Raw genomic sequence first — 19,487 nt, 5'->3', positions numbered from 1 at the left:
ACTTTCCTCTCTTCCTACACGTACACATGCCTTACATCCTCGATAAAAACTTTTCACTGCTTCTAACAACTTGCCTCCCACACCATATATTCTTAGTACCTTCCACAGAGCATCTCTATCTACTCTATCATATGCCTTCTCCAGATCCATAAATGCTACATACAAATACATTTGCTTTTCTAAGTATTTCTCACATACATTCTTCAAAGCAAACACCTGATCCACACATCCTCTACCGCTTCTGAAACCACACTGCTCTCCCCCAATCTGATGCTCTGTACACACCTTCACCCTCTCAATCAATACCCTCCCATATAATTTACCAGGAATACTCAACAAACTTATACATCTGTAATTTGAGGACTCACTCTTATCCCCTTTGCCTTTGTACAATGGCACTATGCAAGCATTCCGCCAATCCTCAGGCACCTCACCATGAATCATACATACATTAAATAACCTTACCAACCAGTCAACAATACAGTCACCCCCGTTTTTAATAAATTCCACTGCAATACTATCCAAACCTACTGCTTTGCCGGCTTTCATCTTCCGTAAAGCTTTTACTACCTCTTCTCTATTTACCAAACCATTTTCCCTAACCCTCTCACTTTGCACACCACCTCGACCAAAACACCCTATATCTGCCACTCTATCATCAAACACATTCAACAAACCTTCAAAATACTCACTCCATCTCCTTCTCACATCACCACTACTTGTTATCACCTCCCCATTAGCTCCCTTCACTGAAGTTCATATTTGCTCCCTTGTCTTACGCACTTTATTTTCCTCCTTCCAAAACATCTTTTTATTCTCCCTGAAATTTAATGATACTCTCTCACCCCAACTCTCATTTGCCCTCTTTTTCACCTCTTGCACCTTACTCTTGACCTCCTGCCTCTTTCTTTTATACCTCTCCCACTCATTTGCATTTTTTCCCTGCAAAAATCGTTCAAATGCCTCTCTCTTCTCTTTCACTAATAATCTTACTTCTTCATCCCACCACTCACTACCTTTTCTAATCAACCCACCTCCCACGCTTCTCATGCCACAAGCATCTTTTGCACAAGCCATCACTGCTTCCCTAAATACATCCCATTCCTCCCCCACTATATCAAAAATTTTCTCTTTCTCGCGCCTATCAATTAACACGTAATCCAATAACGCTCTCTGGCCATTTCTCCTACTTACATACGTATACTTATGTATATCTCTCTTTTTAAACCAGGTAATCCCAATCACCAGTCCTTTTTCAACACATAAATCTATAAGCTCTTCACCATTTCCATTTACAACACTGAACACCCCATGTATACCAATTATTCCCTCAACTGCCACATTACTCACCTTTGCGTTCAAATCACTCATCACTACATTCCGGTCTCGTGCATCAACACTACTAACACACTCACTCAGCTGCTTCCAAAACACTTGCCTGTCATGATGTTTCTTCCCATACCCAAGTGCATATGAACCAATAATCACGTGCATATTCACTTCTGCAACGTAGGCGATGCTGAGTGTAACAGCAATTACTCACAAACTTGAGTTTTTCTTCAATAAAATCTCCCTAGGTGATAAATGCTGGGAAAACACAGTAGGTGTAAGCTATGATGACTTACGTAGAACCAAACATGGCCACCTCCTTACTGGCAGGTGGAATAGCAGGGACATCAGTAGATATTGCACTCTTCCCTCTTGACACTATCAAGACCCTGCTCCAGAGTGAGGCAGGCTTTAGAGCTTCTGGACGATTCCGTGGAATCTACAGTGGACTAGGGCCTGCTGCTTTTGGCTCTGCACCATCCGCGGCGTTGTTCTTCTGCACTTACGAAAGTGTGAAGAAGGTTTTAGGAGTCCATTTACCAGATCACTACCAGACTGCAGTACATATGGTAGCAGCAGCTTCTGGAGAAGTGGTATCTTGTGGAATCAGAGAACCTGTGGAGTTAGTCAAGCAAAGAAGACAAGCTCAGCTGTTTCAGTCTTCCATCAAGGCTTTTCAAGGCCTGTTTCATGGATATTTCAATACTTTAGGAAGAGAGATACCATTTTCACTTATACAGTTCCCTCTGAGGGAACTTCTGAAGGGATGGTGATCAAAGAGACAAGGACACTATGCTGATTCATGGCAGGCTTCCCTCTGTGGAGGATTTGCAGGTGCTGTGTCTGCAGCTTTAACCACACCACTGGATGTGGCAAAAACTAGGATCATGTTGGCAGATTATGGAGACAAACTAGCAAAGGGAAGCATAAACTCTGCTATCGGGGTTGTGTATGATCATCGTGGACTTCAAGGACTGTTTACAGGGATTATTCCACGAACATTGTGGATCTCAGTTTGTGGAGGAGTTTTCCTTCGTGCGTATGAAAAAGCAAAGGTATCTCTACATAGTTTCTCACAGGATTTATAATAAATATATGATTAATTTTGATCCCGTCGGATAGCGGAGAAAGAATACTTCCCACGCATTCCTCACGTGTCGTAAAAGGCGACTAAAGAGGACGGGAATGGGGGACTGGAAACCCTCCCGTCCTTGTATTTTAGATTTCTAAAAGGGGAAACAGAAGAAGGAGTCACGAGGAGAGTGCTCATCCTCCTCGAAGGCTCAGATTGGGGTGTCTAAATGTGTGTGGATGTAACCAAGATGAGAAAAAAGGAGAGATAGGTATTATGTTTTAGGAAAGAAACATGGATGTTTTGGCTCTGAGTGAAACGAAGCTCAAGGGTAAAGGGGAAGAGTGGTTTGGGAATGCCTTGGGAGTAATGTCAGGGGTTAGTGAGAGGACAAGAGAAAGGGATGGAGTAGCACTGCCCCTGAAACAGGAGTGGTGGGAGTATGTATTAGAGTGTAAGAAAGTAAACTCAAGATTGATACCAGTAAAAAAGAAAGTGGATGGACAGAGATAGGTGATTATTGGTGTTAATGAGCTGAGAGGTGCAACTGGAGAGATGTCTGATCATTATCTTGTGGAGGCGAAGGTGAAGATTTGTAGAGATTTTTAGAAAAGAAGAGAGAATGTTAGGGTGAAAAGAGTGGTGAGAGTAAGTGAGCTTGGGAAGGAGACCTCTGTGAAGAAGTACTAGGACAGACTGAGTAAAGAATGGAAAAAGGTGAGAACAAAGGATGTAAGGGGAGTGGGGGAGGAATGGGATGTATTTAGGGAAGCAGTGATGGCTTGCGCAAAAGATGCTTGTGGCATGAGAAGTGTGCGAGGTGAGCAGATTAGAAAGGATAGTGAGTGGTGAGATGAAGAGGTAAGATTATCAGTGAAAGAGAAGAGAGAGGCATTTAGACGATTTTTGCAAAGAAATTATGCAAATGACTGGCAGATGTATTAAAGAAAGAGGCAGGAGGTCAAGAGAAAGGTGCAAGAGGTGAAACAGAGGGCAAATGAGAGTTGGAGTGAGAGAGTATCATTAAATTTTAGGGAGAAAAAAAAGAGATGTTTTGGAAGGAGGTAAATAAAGTGCGTAAGAAGAGGGAATAGATGGGAACTTCAGTGAAGGGGGCTAATATGGTGATAACAGGTAGTGCTGATGTGAGAAGGAGATGGAGTGAGTATTTTGAAGGTTTGTTGAATGTGTTTGATGATAGAGTGGCAGATAAAGGGTGTTTTGGTCGAGGTTGTGTGCAAAGTAAGAGGGTTAGGGAAAATATTACGGCAAACAGAGAAGAGGTAGTAAAAGCTTTGCGGAACATGAAAGCCGGCAAGGCAGCGGATTTGGATGGTATTCCAGAGGAATTTAGCAAAATAGGGGGTGACTGTATTGTTGACTGGTTGGTAAGGTTATTCAATGTATGTATGACTCTTTTTGAGGTGCTTGAGGATTGGGGGAATGCTTGCATAGTGCCATTGTACAAAGTGCTCAAATTACAGAGGTATAAGTTTGTTGAGTATTCCTGGGAAATTATATGGGAGGGTATTGATTGAGAGGGTGAAGGCATGTACAGAGCATCAGATTGGAGAAGAGCAGTGTTGTTTCAGAAGCGGTATAAGGTGTGTGGATCAGGTGTTTGCTTTGAAGAATGTATGTGAGAAATACCTAGAAAAGCAAATGGATTTGTATGTAGCATTTATGGATCTGGAAAAGGCATATGATAGAGTTGATAGAGATGCTCTGTGGACGGGATTAAGAATATATGGTATGGGAGGCAAGTTTTTAAAAACAGTGAAAAGTTTTTATCGAGGATGTAAAGCATGTGTACGGGTAGGAAGAGAGGAAAGTGATTGGTTATCAGTGAATGTAGGTTTGCGGCAGGGGTGTGTGATGTCTCCATGGTTGTTTAATTTGTTTATGGATGGGGTTGTTAGGGAGGTGAATGCAAGAGTTTTGGAAAGAGGGACAAGTATGCAAGTCTGTTGTGGATGAGAGAGCTTGGGAAGAGAGTCAGTTGTTGTTCGTTGATGATACATCGCTGGTGGCTGATTCATGTGGGAAACTGCAGAAGCTGGTGACTGAGTTTGGTAAAGTGTGTGAAAGAAGAAAACTGAGAGTAAATGTGAATAAGAGCAAGGTTATTGGGTACAGTAGGGTTGAGTGACAAGTCAACTGGGAGGTAAGTTTGAATGGAGAAAAACTGGAGGAAGTGAAGTGTTTTAGATATCTGAGAGTGAATTTGGCAGCAGATGGAACCATGGAAGCGGAAGGGAATCATAGGGTGGGGGAGGGGGCGAAAGTTCTGGGAGCGTTGAAGAATGTGTGGAAGTCGAGAACTTTATCTCGGGAAGACAAAAAAGGGTATATTTGAAGGAATAGTGGTTCCAACAATGTTATATGGTTGCAAGGCGTGGGATATAGATAGTTGTGCGGAGGAGGGTGGATGTGCTGGAAATGAGATGTTTGAGGACAATATGTGGTGTGAGGTGGTTTGATCGAGTGAGTAATGATAGGGTAAGAGAGATGTGGGGTAATAAAAAGTGTGTGGTTGAGAGAGCAGAAGAGGGTGTTTTGAAATGGTCACATGGAGAGGATGCGTGAGGAAAAATTGACCAAGAGATGTATGTTTCAAAGGTGGAGGGAACGAGAAGTGGGGGACATAATTGGGGGTGGAAAGATGGAGGGAAAAAGATTTTGAGTGATCGGGGCCTGAACATGCAGGAGGGTGAGAGGCGTGCAAGGAATAGTGTGAATTGGAACGATGTGGTATACTGGGGTAGACGTTCTATCAAGAGATTGAAACAGGGCATGTGAAGCGTCTGTGATATCCATGAAAAGTTTTGTTTGGCATGGATGTGGAAAGTGAGTTTTCGTTCCCTCCACCTCTGACACATATATCCTCTTTGTTAATCTTTCCTCACTCATTCTCTCCATGTGACTAAACCATTTCAATACACCCTCTTCTGCTCTCTCAATCACTCTTTCTATTACAAAACATATCTCTTATCCTTTTGGTACTAACTCAATCAAACCGCCTCACACCACCTACTCTCTTCAAACATCTCATTTCCAACACATCCACCCTCCTCCGCACATCCCTATCTATAGCCCACGCCTCGCAAAAATATAACATTGTTGGAACCACTATTCCTTCAAATATACCCATTTTTGCTTTCCGAGATAATGTTCTAGCCTTCCACACATTTTTCGACACTTTCAAAACCCTCGCCCCCTCCCCAACAATGTGACTCACTTCCGCTTCTATGGTTCCATCCGCTGCCAAATCCACTCCCATATAACTAAAACACTGCATTTCATACAGTTTTCTCCTTTCAAATTTACCTCCCAGTTAACCTGTCCCTCAACTCTACTGTCCTAATATCCTTCCTCATATTCACATTTACTCTCAGCTTTCTTTCACACACTTTACCAAACTTAGTCACCAGCTTCTGTAGTTTCTCACTCGAATCAGCCACCAGCGCTGTATCATCAGCGAACAACAACTGACTGACTTCTCAAGCCTTCTTATCTACAACAGACTGCATACTTACCCATTCTCTCCACAACTCTTGCATTCACCTCCCTAACAACCCCATCCCTAAACAAAATAAACATCCATAGAGACATCACGCATCCCTGCCGCAAACCAACATTCACTGGGAACCAATCACTTCCTTCTCTTCCTACTTGCACACATGTCTTACATCCTCGATAAAAACTTTTCACTGCTTCTAGCAACTTGCCTCCCACAATATATACTCTTAATACCTTCCACAGAGCATCTCTATCATTTCTATTGTGTTCCTTCTCCTTGTCCATAAATACTACCTACAAATCCATTTGTTTTTACTATTTTTCACATATATTCTTCAAAGCAAACACTTGATTCACACATCCTCTACCACTGCTGAGACCACACTTCTCTTCCCCCATCTGATGCTCTATACATGCCTTCACCCTCTCAATCAATACCCTCTCATACAATTTCCCAGGAAAACTCAAGAAACTTATACCTCTGTAATTTGAGGTCACCTTTATCCTCTTTGGCTTTGTACAATGGCACTATGCATGCATTCCGCCAATCCTCAGGTACTTCACCATGAGTTATACATACATTAAATATCCTTACCAACCAGTCAACAGCACATTCACCCAATATCTTAATAAATTTCACTGCAATACCATCTAAATCCGCCGCCTTGCCAGCTCTCATCTTTTGCAAAGCTTGTACTACCTCTTCACTGTTTACCAAATCATACTCCCTAACCCTCTTACTTCGCACACCACCTTGACCAAAACACCCCATATCTGCCAATCTACCATTTAACATATTCAAGAAACCTTCAAAATACTCACTCCATCTCCTTCTAATAACACCACCTCTTTTTATCACCTCCTCTTTTCCCCCTTCACTGATGTTCGCATTTGTTCTCTTATCTTTCGCACTTTATTTACCTCCTTCCAAAACATCTTTTTATTCTCCCTAAAATTCAATGATACTCTCTCACCCCAACTCTCATTTACCCTCTTTTTCACCTCTTGCACCTTTCTCTTGACCTCCTGCCTTTTATACATCTCCCAGTCATTTGATTTATTTCCCTGCAATACTCTTCCAAATGCCTCTCTTTTCTCTTTCACTAGCAATCTTACTTCTTCAATCCACCACTAACTACCCGGTCTAATCTGCCCACCTTCCACGTTTTTCATGCCACAAGCATCTTTTGCGCATGCCATCACTGCTTCCCTAAATACATCCCATTCCTCCCCCACTCCCCTTACGTCCTTTCCTCTTATCTTTCTCCATTCTGCACTCAGTCTCTCTTGGTACTTCCTTACACAAGTCTCCTTCCCAAGCTCACTTACTCTCGCCATTCTCTTCACCCCAACATTCTCTCTTCTTTTCTGAAAAACTCTACAAATCTTCACCTTTTCTTCTACAAGATAATGATTAGACATGCCTCCAGTTTTACCTCTCAGTACAATAACATCCAAAAGTCTCCCTTTCGCTCGCATAACAATTTAAAACGTAATCCAATAACGCTCTCTTGCCTTCTCTCTTACTTACATATGTATGCTTATGTGTATCTCTCTTTTTAAACCAGATATTCCCAATCACCAGTCCTTTTTCAGCACATAAATGTACAAGCTTTTCACCATTTCCTTTACAACACTGAACATCCCATTTACACAAATTATTCCCTCAACTACTATATTACTCACCTTTGCATTGAAATTACCCATCACTATAACCCGGCCTTGTGCATCAAAACTACTAACACACTCACATAGGTGCTGCCAAAACACTTGCTCCTCTTGATCTTTCTTCTCATGCCCAGGTGCATATGCACAAATAATCACCCATCTCTCGCCATCCACTTTCAGTTTTACCCATATCAATCTAGAGTTTACTCTCTTACACTCTATCATATATTCTCACCACTCCTGTTTCAGGAGTAGTGCTACTCCTTCCCTTGCTCTTGTCCTCTCACCAACCTCTGACTTTACTCCCAAAACATTCCCAAAACACTTTTCCCCTTTACCCTTGAGCTTCGTTTCACGGAGAGCCAAAACATTCAGGTTCCTTTCCTCAAACATACTACCCATCTCTCCTTTTTTTCTCATGTTGGTTATATATATGTCTGCAAACCATTTCAACACACCCTCTTCTACTCTCTCAACCACACAATTTTTATTACCACACATCTCCTTTCATTACTTTCACGATCAAACCACTGAACACCAAATATTGTCCTCAAACATTTCATATCCAACATATCCACCCTCCTTCGCACAACTCTATCTATAGCCCATGTCTCACAACCATGTAACATTGTTGGAACCACTATTATTTCAAACATAACCATATTTGCTCTCCGAGATAACGTTCTCCCCTTCCACATATTCTACAACGCTCCCAGAACCTTCGCCCCCTTCCCCACTTTGTGACTCAAATCTGCTTCCATGGTTCCATCCAATTCTAAGTCCACTCACAGACACCTAAAACATTTCACTTCCTCTAGTTTTTCTCCAATCAAACTTACATCCCAATCAACTTGTCCGTCAGCCCTACCGCACCTTATAACCATATTCTTATTCACATTTACTCTCAACTTTCTTCTTTCACATACTTTACCAAACTCAGTCACCAACTTCTGCAGTTTCTCACCCGAATCAGCCACCAGCGCTGTATCATCAGCGAACAACAACTACTCACTTCCCAAGTCCCTCTCATCCACAACCAACTGCATACTTGCCCCTCTCTCCAAAACTCTTGCATTCATCTCCCTAACTACATTATCCATAAACAAATCAAACAACCATGGATACATCACACACTCCTGCCGCTAAGAGACATTCACTGGGAACCAATCACTTTCTTCTCTTCTTATCCGTACATATGCCTTACGTTTCTGGTAAGAACTTTTCACTGCTTCTAGCCACTTACCTCCCGCACCATATACTCCTAAAACCTTCCAAAAGCATCTTTATCTACCCCATCATATGTCTTCTCCAGATCCGTAAATGCTACATGGAAATCGATTTACTTTTCTGTTTCTCTTACTTACATTCTGCAAAGCAAACACCTGATCTAAATATCCTCTACCACTTCTGTAACCACACTGCTCTTCCCAAATTTGATGCTGTGTACATGCCTTCACCCTTTCAGTCAATCCCCTCCCATATAATTTCTCAGGAATACTCAACAATCACTCACCTTTATCCCCTTTGCCTTTGTACAATGTCACTATGCATGCATTTAGCCAATCATCAGGTACCTCACCACGATCCATATATACAATGAATATTCTTAATGACCAATCAACAATACAGTCATCCCCTTTTTTCATAAATTCCACTGCAATATCATCCAAACCTGCCGCTTTGCCTGCTTTAATCATCCGCAAAGGTTTCACTACCTCTCTTATGTTTACCAAACCATTCACCCTGACCCTCTCACTTCGCACACTACCTGACCAAAACACCCTATATCTGCCACTCTCATCAAACATATTCAACAAACCTTCAAAATATTCAATCTATCTCCTTCTCACTTCATCACTCCTTGTTATTACCTCCCCATTTGCCCCCTTCACCGATGTGTCCATTTGTTCTCTTGTCTTACGCACTTTATTTATCTCCTTATAGAACATCTTTCTATTCTCCCTAAAATTTAATGATACTCTCTCTCCCCAACTCGCATCTGCCCTCACTTTTACCTCTTGCACCTTTCATATGACCTCCTGCCTCTTTCGTTTATACATATCCCAGTCATTTGCATTACTTATCAGAAAAAATTGTCCGAACGCCTTTTTCTTCTCTTTCACTAAGAATCTTACATCTTCATCCCATCATTTACAGTTCATTCTAATCTGCCTACCTCCCACTTTTCTCACGCCACATGCCTCTTTTCTGTAAGCCATCACTGCTTCGCTAAATACATCCCAATCCTGCCCAGCTTACCTTACGTCATTTGCTCTCACCTTTTGTCATTGTGCACTCAATCTATTCTTGTACTTCTTCACACAAGTCTCATTTCCAAGCTCACTTACTCTCACCACTCTCTTCTACCCAACATTCTCTCTTTTGTGGAAACCTCGACAAATCTTCACCTTCGCCTTTACAAGATAGTGATCAGACATACATCCAGCTACCCCTCTCAGCACATTGGTAGAGATGTTCTGTGGAAGGTATTAAGAGTATATGGTGTACGAGTTAAGTTGCTGGAAGCAGTTAAAACTTTTATCAAGGATGTAAGGCATATGTATGAGTAGGAAGAGAGGAAAGTGATTGGTTCTCAGTGAATGTCGTTTTGCAGCAGGGGTGTGTGATGTCTCCATTGTTGTTGAATTTGTTTATGATGGGGTTTTTAAGGAGGTGAATGCAAGAGGTTTGGAGAGAGGGGCAAGTATGCAGTTTGTTTTGGATGAAAGATCTTGGGAAGTGAGTCAGTTGTTGTTCGGTGATGATACAGCGCTGGTGGCTGATTCGGGTGGGAAACTGCGGAAGTTGGTGACTGAGTTTTATAGAGTGTGTGAGAGAAGGAAGCCTAGAATATACATGGATAAGAGCAACGTTGTTAGGTTCAGTACGGTTAAGGGACAAGTTGAATGGGAGGTAAGTTTGAATGGAGAGAAACTGGAGGAAGTGAAGTGTCTTAGATAGCTGAGAGTGGATTTATCAGCGGATGTAACCATGGAAGCGGAAGTGAGTCACAGGGTGGGGGAGGGGGCGAAGGTTCTGGGAGCGTTGATGAATGTGTGGAAGGCGAGAACGCTATCTCGGAGAGCAAAAATGGGTATGTTTGAAGGAATCGTGGTTCCAACAATGTTATATGGTTGCAAGGCATGATCTATAGACAGGGTTGTGCGGAGGAGGGTGGATGTGTTGAAATGAAAGTTTGAGGACAATATGTGGTGTGAGGTGGTTTGATCGAGTAAGAAATGAAAGGATAAGAGAGATGTGTGGTAATAAAAAGAGTGTGGTTGAGAGAGCAGAAGTGGGTGTTTTGAAATGGTTTGGTCACATGGAGAGAATGAGTGAGTAAAGATTGAAAAAGAGGATATATGTGTCAGAGATGGAGGGAACTAGGAGAAGTGGGAGACCAAGTTGAAGGTGGAAGGATGGAGTAAAAAAGGTTTTGAGCGATCGGGGCCTGAACATGCAGGAGGGTGAAAGGCGTGCAAGGAATAGAGAGAACTGAAATGATATGGCATACCGGGGTGGACCTCCTGTCAATGGATTGAACCAGGGCATTTGAAGCGTCTGGGGTAAACCATGGAAAGTTTTCTGGGACCTGGATGTCGAAAGGGAGCAGTGGTTTCGGTGCATTACGCATAACAGTTGGAGACTGAGTGTAAACGAATGTGGCCTTTGTTGTCTTATCCTATCGCTACCTCTAGCCCGCGCGTGAGGAAGGGGGTGACATATCATGTGGGGCGGGGATGGCGACGGGAATGGATGAAGGCAGCAAGTATGAATATGTACATATGTATATATGTATATATCTGTGTATTTATATGTATGTATACGTTGAAATGTATAGGTATGTATATGTGCGTGTGTGGCGCTTATGTATATACATGTATATGTGGGTGGGTTGGGGCATTCTTTCGTCTGTTTCCTTGCGCTACCTCGTTATCGCGCGAAACAGCGACTAACTATAAGATGATGATAACATAAACCAACATAACACCCTCAAAAATCAAGGATTTGAATGCCTTATCATTTGCCTGGGAGGTGGGTAGGGTGTTCGAACCCTTGTTGTTGGATGATTCTATGTGTTCGATGAAAGTGCTAGCTCATTTTCACTGTTTTCGTGTTCACATACCAACTCTTGTTAATATTCGGACGAGTGAACGGGGCGAACAAATCCGAAATGGAAATATGATTGAGAGAGATTTTAAGTAAAAATACCTAAACATGGAAGCGATTGTTAGGCGTGCAACAGATATAGTGAATTGAAACGTTGTGGTATATGGGTTTAGACGTGCTACTAATGGCCTGGTTGTGGATGGGGAGCTGTGGATGTGAGGAAATGCACCTTTTTTCCCCATAAGGCTAATGACACAGGAAACGGTGATCAAGTATGAAGAACCAAGACAAAATAGAATGAAGAATCTTAACTTCGAAAACATGAAAAAAAAATGCTTATCATTAATCATTAATAGTGAGTCATTAGGATCTTCTTATCCATATTCCAGTTCAGCTTACAGTTATGTATATCAATGGAAAATCCTGTATTATCTCGTGATGACTGGTATCCATTCAGTTAACAAATGAACCACATCTTCTAGATGCCAGTATTGATTGTCACTGTAATATATACCACACGACTGGACGCTCGGAGCTCATTACTCCTCTGCACCTCGCACTGTTAACTTGTCTGCCCCAGAACCTAGTGTCTGCATTCACGATAACTGTAAGATATGATAATATATTTTTACTTATGTCTTAAGTGAGTATAGAATCCATGGCAACAATAAGTGTGGTGAGAGACAGTAATGCCGTATAAACGTCATCATAATGTATGTATTTGTAGCACTCGATACAGGATTGGTTTGATAATGAAACAAACTCGGAATGTTTTATATAACGAAAGCAAAATCTATGCACCGACGTAATAGCAGTAAGATATCCTCCAGTTGTTACCCTCCTTGCATGGTCTTCTCCTGTACAGAAGAAATGATCAAATTTTGTCCCCGGGATTCTTAGTTAATGTTTGCTGTTTCCTTGTTTTCACGGTCCGTTCTTCCTGTGTGATTAGAGGTCTGGTTAAAGAACAAGAAAGAAAACATTATCATTGAGAGTTGAATGATATCATTGTGGATGTTTGTGTATTACCTGGGTATTATCCCGGAAAATTGTTTCCCGACTTTCACGTAAATCTAGTTTTACACAGAAATGGGATTAGTCATATGCAAAAATATCCTTGTCATCGTCTTTTCTTGAATAGCTTGATAAAACACACACACACACACACACACACACACACACATACACACACACACACACACACACATACACACACACACACACACACACACACACACACACACACACACACACACACATACACACACACACACACACACACTGTCTTCTGACAAATATTAGATTAGCATTAAAGTGCAAAGATAAGGAAATGTTTAGCATGGTGTTCATATCATAGTTAAAACCAACACTAAAAGTTGTCTGACCTTACGTAAAGAAGCACAGCGACCTATTAGAGAATCTCTGGTCCAAAGGATGGCAACAAATGAGTAACAATTGATAGAGCTAAGTTAGAGGGAAAAGCTTCAATTTTGCCTACCTTGGAAGAGAAAAAAGCGAGGGGTGACTTGGTCACAATGTTTAAGATTTTAAAACATACCGTTGACATGGACAATGAAAGGTTCTTGGAGAGATGTATGAACAGAAAAACCAGAGAACTAAACGTGAAGTTAAGCGAGAACCTTATCAAAAAATAGAAAATAAATGACAGGACATGATTACAACATACATAAATTTAGATAGCTCTATGGCAGCATAAAACGTTCAGGAGATGCAGTTCCAAGAGTGTAGAACTCCCGTCCCATACAGTACAGAAGAGTAATCACCAAAAGAAAGAATTACACATACGGTAATTAACGTTACCGACATCGAGTCAACACGGGCTAGCCCGGGGTCGGTCACGCATGGGTTCCAATATTGGGCTTGGCAGAATGCTTGCACCTAACCCAGGTCTTGATCCTTCCCTCAGGATTAGTCGATAGATGAGTACATGGCTCAGACTAGGGTATGTGTGTGCGCATACATGTGTAGGAGTAAAGAAGCGGTATGTTTTAAAAGGTTGAAAGACAGGGGAACACAAGTATAAAATTCTCTCCTCGTAACACTCAAATAGTAATCGCAAATAGTAGTCACAAAGAGTAAAGAGGAAGGAAGTGAGTGAACATAGCCTTTGCGTGTACTTTTTGCCTTGTGGGAAATAAGTTACATAAATATATGCGAAAGAAAACCAAGACTTCAAGCAATGACTAATTTGTTCCTAGAGTTGTGTATCAGAATTGTGTGTGGGTAATGTGTTTGGTAAACTATTCACTGCATTCATTGAACCAAAACTGGATTCTGCCTCGTAAGTCTGGTCGCCGTGCCTGAAATAGAACAAAGATCTGGTTGAGAGAGTAGAGAGAGGGTTACCTAAGGCGGTATCTGAATTATGAAGACTGAGGCAGAGAATGAGGGGCTGAGACCCACAAAGATGTTCACCACTGATGCAAGCAAAGAGACGGAGAACCTCAGCAGAGCCTTCAAGCTTCTATGACAGCAAGAGATATTGACGGTAACAGTTTCTCAAGAGCACCAAAGTAACCAAAGGCCATGGCTGAAATCTGGTCAAGGAGATAGTTAGAAAGGATGTTAAGAAATGCTGGTTAGTGTTAGGATTGTGGATGGTTGGTATAAACTAACCAGGAAGACAGAGAATGCAACAGTTTACGGTGGTTAAAGTTTATTTAATGGCATAAGAAAGTTCAGTAGACGAGGCCCCACAAGGGTAAACCTCTCCTCCCGGAGTCAATTAGTAACTACACACACACATCCATCTCTCCCCGAAAAACACATTGCACTAGCAGCCACAAGTGTTTTGAATGGTGACGCCAATGACTAAGATTTAAGATATACGAAAGCTACGCCACGTGAAGTATCCTGGGTTATTGTCTACATTTTGTTTGCTCATGCAAAGAAGTTAACCGTGTTTATATTACACAATTGTTTTACAATTTGGAAAAATACAGTGAAGTGTCTAACAAGGAAGTGAACTATGAAGATATAGTGCATGCCAGTCTGTCAAACCAGCAGCTCCAAATTGTCCAAAGATATTCATCAGTGCAATTAATGATACGAAGAAAGAGTGTGACCTAAATATAACGCAAGCAGATAAGCCTAAAACAGTTGTAATTATGGAGAAAGTTGATAATTTGTCAAAAATGGATGATCTTTTAGGGGATGACACAAAAAACTTTAAGCTCAGCAGAAATCTCACATTAATAAACAACCGAAGTTGTTGAAAGTTACTTTTTCATCATTGTCTCCTTTATTAACATATATGTATGGATATATTAGAACACATAAGCCAAACTATCTAGCAAGACCCATAGTGAGTTCAGTGGATTCAATCACGTAAAAATTATCAAAATGTTTAGTTTCTTCACTAAGACCACTAGTTGAGAGTATATCAAAATCTAATAGAAAAAACAAAGTAGATTTAGTAAATAAACTTAATATCATCCAAGTTGATTTTGATCTAAGATTTGTAAGTTTTGATGTGTCATCTTCGTTTACAAAAGATTTAGTTGATAACCAGTTTTACTTTTCAAAAAGAAGGAACAGAAAAGGCGGCTAAGTTAAAATTTTTCCATCAAAGTCTCAGCCACCTCTTCCTTACGCTACCTCGCTCTTACAGGAAAGGGCGAATATGTATAAGAAATTATATACGTATGTATATATCTATATCTATCTATTAATCTATCTATCTATCTATCTATCTATCTATATATATATATATATATATATATATATATATATATATATATTCTTTCTTTTCTTTCACACTATTCGCCATTTCCCGAGATAGCGAGGTCGCGTTAAGAACAGAGGACTGGGCCTTTGAGGGAATATCCTCACCTGGCCCCCTCCTCTGTTCCTTCTTTTGGAAAATTAAAAAAAACAAAAAAAACACGAGAGCGGAGGATTTCCAGGCCCCCGCTCCCTTCCCTTTTAGTAGCCTTCTACGACACGCAGGGAATACGTGGGAAGTATTCTTTCTCCCCTATCCCCAGGGATATATATATATATATATATATATATATATATATATATATATATATATATATATATATATATATATATATATATATATATATATATATATATATATATATATATATGAATACTTCCCACGCATTCCCCACGTGTCGCATAAGTCGACTAAGGGGGACGGGAGCGGGGGACTAGCAACCCTCACCTCCTTGTATTTTAACTTTCCCCATTAGCCCCCTTCACTGAAGTTGCCATTTGTGCCTTTGTCTTCGCACACTTATTTACCTCCTTCCAAAAGATCTTTTTGTTCTCCCTGAAATTTAATGATACTCTCTCACCCCAACTCTCATTTGCCTTCTTTTTCACCTCCTGCACTTTTCTCTTGACATCCTGCCTCTTTCTTTTATACAACTCCCAGTCACTTGCATTATTTCCATGCAAAAATCGTCCAAATGCCTCTCTCTTCTCTCTCACTAATAATCTTACTTCTTCATCCCACAACTCACTACCTTTTCTAATCTGGCCACCTACCACGCTTCTCATGCCACAAGCATCTTTTGCGCAAGCAATCACTGCTTCCCTAAATACATCCCATTCCTCCCCAACTCCCCTTACGTCCTCTGTTCTCATATTTTTCCATTCTGTTCTCAGTCTCTCCTGCTACTTCCTCACACAAGTCTCCTTCCCAAGCTCACTTACTCTCACCACTCTCTTCACCCCAACATTCTCTCTTCTTTTCTGAAAACCCCCTACAAATCTTCACCATCCCCTACACAAGATAGTGATCAGACATCCCTCCAGTTGCACCTCTCAGCACATTAACATTCAAAAGTCTCTCTTTCGCGCACCTATCAATTAACACGTAATCCAATAACGCTCTCTGGCCATCTTTTCTACTTACATACCTATACTTATGTATATGTCTCTTTTTAAATTAGGTATTCCCAATCACCAGTCCTTTTTCAGCACATAAATCTACAAGCTCTTCACCATTTCCATTTACAACATTGAATACCCCATGTATACCAATCATTCCCTCAACTGCCACATTACTCACCTTTGCATTCAAATTACTCATCACTATAAACCGGTCTCGTGCATCAAAACTACTAACACAGTTACTCATCTGCTCTCAAAACATTTGCCTCTCATGATCTTTCTTCTCATGCCCAGGTGCATATGCACCAATAATCACACATCTCTCTCCATCCACTTTCAGTTTTACCCATATCAATCTAGAGTTCACTTTCTTATAGTCTATCACATACTCCCACCACTCCTGTTTCAGGAGTAGTGCTACTCCTTCCCTTGCTCTTGTTCTCTCACTAACCCCTGACTTTACTCCCAAGACATTCCCAAACCACTCTTCCCCTTTACCCTTGAGCTTCGATTCAATCAGAGCCAAAACATCCAGGTTCCTTTCCTCAAACATACTACCTATCTCTCCTTTCTTCTCATCTTTGTTATATCCAAACACATTTGGACACCTCAGTATGAGCCTTCGAGCAGGATGAACACTACCCCCGTGACTCCTTCTTCTGTTTCCCCTTTTGGAAGTTAAAATACAAGGAGGTGAGGGTTGCTAGTCCCCCGCTCCCGTCCCCTTTAGTCGACTTCTACGACACGTGAGGAATACGTAGGAAGTATTCTTTCTCCCCTATCTCCAGGGATATATATATATATATATATATATATATATATATATATATATATATATATATATATATATATCCCTGGGGATAGGGGAGAAAGAATACTTCCCACGTATTCCCTGCGTGTCGTAGAAGGCGACTAAAAGGGGAGGGAGCGGGTGGCTGGAAATCCACCCCTCTCGTTTTTTTTTTTAATTTTCCAAAAGAAGGAACAGAGAAGGGGGCCAGGTGAGGATTTTCCCTCTAAGGCCCAGTCCTCTGTTCTTAACGCTACCTCGCAAATGCGGGAAATGGCGAATCGTATGAAAAAAAAAAAAAAAAAAAAAAAAAAAATATATATATATATATATATATATATATATATATATATATAACAGTCAGTTGATATACATCGAAGGGACGAAGCTAGGTCGCAATTTGGTAAACATGTGATTGTCCAAAACATACAACGAGCGTTCATAAACGTATCATTTTACAAATCTCATCAACAATAAAGTTATCTAATTTGTATAAACTATCACTAATATTTAGATATAATTCTTTTTGTATTCAATGATAGAAGATTCAATGATATTTCTCTTGGTAATAGAGTTAGAGTTAATAACTGAGATGGCGTTACTCCAGATAATACAATGATCATAGTTTCTAACATGATTAAACAAGGCATTTGATTCTTGTCCAGTTCCTATACTATATTTATGTTGCTTATGTCTATAAAGAATATCTTAATCAGGAATTCATCAGAAAATTCTCTTGGATGCATCTATAAAGTGCCTTGTGGAAACTGTGATAAATTTTATGTTGATCAGACTGGTAAGGGTCTTTCTTTCAAACTATTCGCCATTTCCCGCGTTAGCGAGGTAGCGTTAAGAACAGAGAACTGGGCCTTTGAGGGAATATCCTCACCTGGCCCCCTTCTCTGTTCCTTCTTTCGGAAAATTAAAATGAAATAATGAGAGGGGAGGATTTCCAGCTCCCCGCTCCCTCCCCTTTTAGTCGCCTTCTACGACACGCAGGGAATATGTGGGAAGTATTCTTTCTCCCCTATCCCCAGGGATGACATATATATATATATATATATATATATATATATATATATATATATATATATATATAGATAGATAGATAGATAGATAGATAGATAGATAGATAGATAGATAGATAGATAGATAGATAGATATACAGGGTGAAAGCATGTACAGAGCATCAGACTGGGGAAGAACAGTATGGTTTCAGAAGTAGTAGAGGATGTGTGGATCAGGTGTTTGCTTCGAAGAGTGTATGTGAAAAACACTTAGAAAAACAAATGGATTTGTATGTAGCATTTATGGATCTGGAGAAGGTAAGTTGCTAGAAGCAGTAAAAGGCTCTTACCAAGGATGTAAGGCATGTGCATGAGCAGGAAGAGAGGAAAGTGATTGGCTCCAGTAAATGTCGGTCTGTGGCAGGGGTGTGTGATAATCCCATGGCTATTCAATCTGTATATGGATTGGATGGCTAGGGAGGTAAATGCAAGTTCTGGAGAGAGGGGCAACTATGCAGTCTGTTGAGGATGAGAGGGCTTGGGAAGTGAGTCAGTTGTTGTTTGCTGATGATGCAGCTTTAGTGGCTGATTCGGGTGAGAAACCACAGAATTGGAGATGGAGTTTGGAAAAGTGTGTGAAAGGAGAAAGTTTAGAGTAAATGTGAATAAGAGCAAGGTGATTAGGTTCAGTAGGGTGGAGGGACAAGTTAACTGGGATGTAAGATTGAATTGAGAAAAATTGGAGGAAGTGAAGTGTATTAGACATCTGGGAGTGGACTGAGCAGCGGACGGAACCACGGAAGCGGAAGTGAGTCACTGGGTTAGGGAAGGGGAGAAGGTTCTGGGAGCGATGAAGAACATGTGGAAGGAGAGAGCGCCATCTCGGAGCAAAACTGGGCATATTTTAAGGAACAGCGGTAACAACAATGTTATATGGTCGCGAGGCGCGGGGTATAGATAGGGTTGTGCAGAGGAGGGTGGATGTGTTGGAAATGAGATGTTTGAGGACAATATGTGGTGTGAGGTGGTTTGATTGAGTAAGTAATGAAAGGGTAAGAGAGATGTGAGGTAATAAAAAGTGCGTGGTTGAGAGAGCATATATATATATATATATATATATATAAAT

At 40.9% G+C, this 19,487-nt stretch overlaps 1 pseudogene; it reads left to right on the top strand.

The window, feature by feature from the left end:
* Nucleotides 1-1,616: 1,616 nt before the first annotated feature.
* On the top strand, nucleotides 1,617-2,417 carry LOC139758268 (mitochondrial S-adenosylmethionine carrier protein pseudogene; annotated as a pseudogene).
* Nucleotides 2,418-19,487: the final 17,070 nt, after the last annotated feature.

The sequence above is a fragment of the Panulirus ornatus genome, chromosome 30 (assembly GCF_036320965.1).
Source record: "Panulirus ornatus isolate Po-2019 chromosome 30, ASM3632096v1, whole genome shotgun sequence".
NCBI classification, from domain to species: Eukaryota; Metazoa; Arthropoda; class Malacostraca; order Decapoda; family Palinuridae; genus Panulirus; species Panulirus ornatus.
The sequence above is the reverse complement of the archived record's forward strand: the minus strand, read 5'-3'. Positions and strand labels throughout refer to the sequence as shown.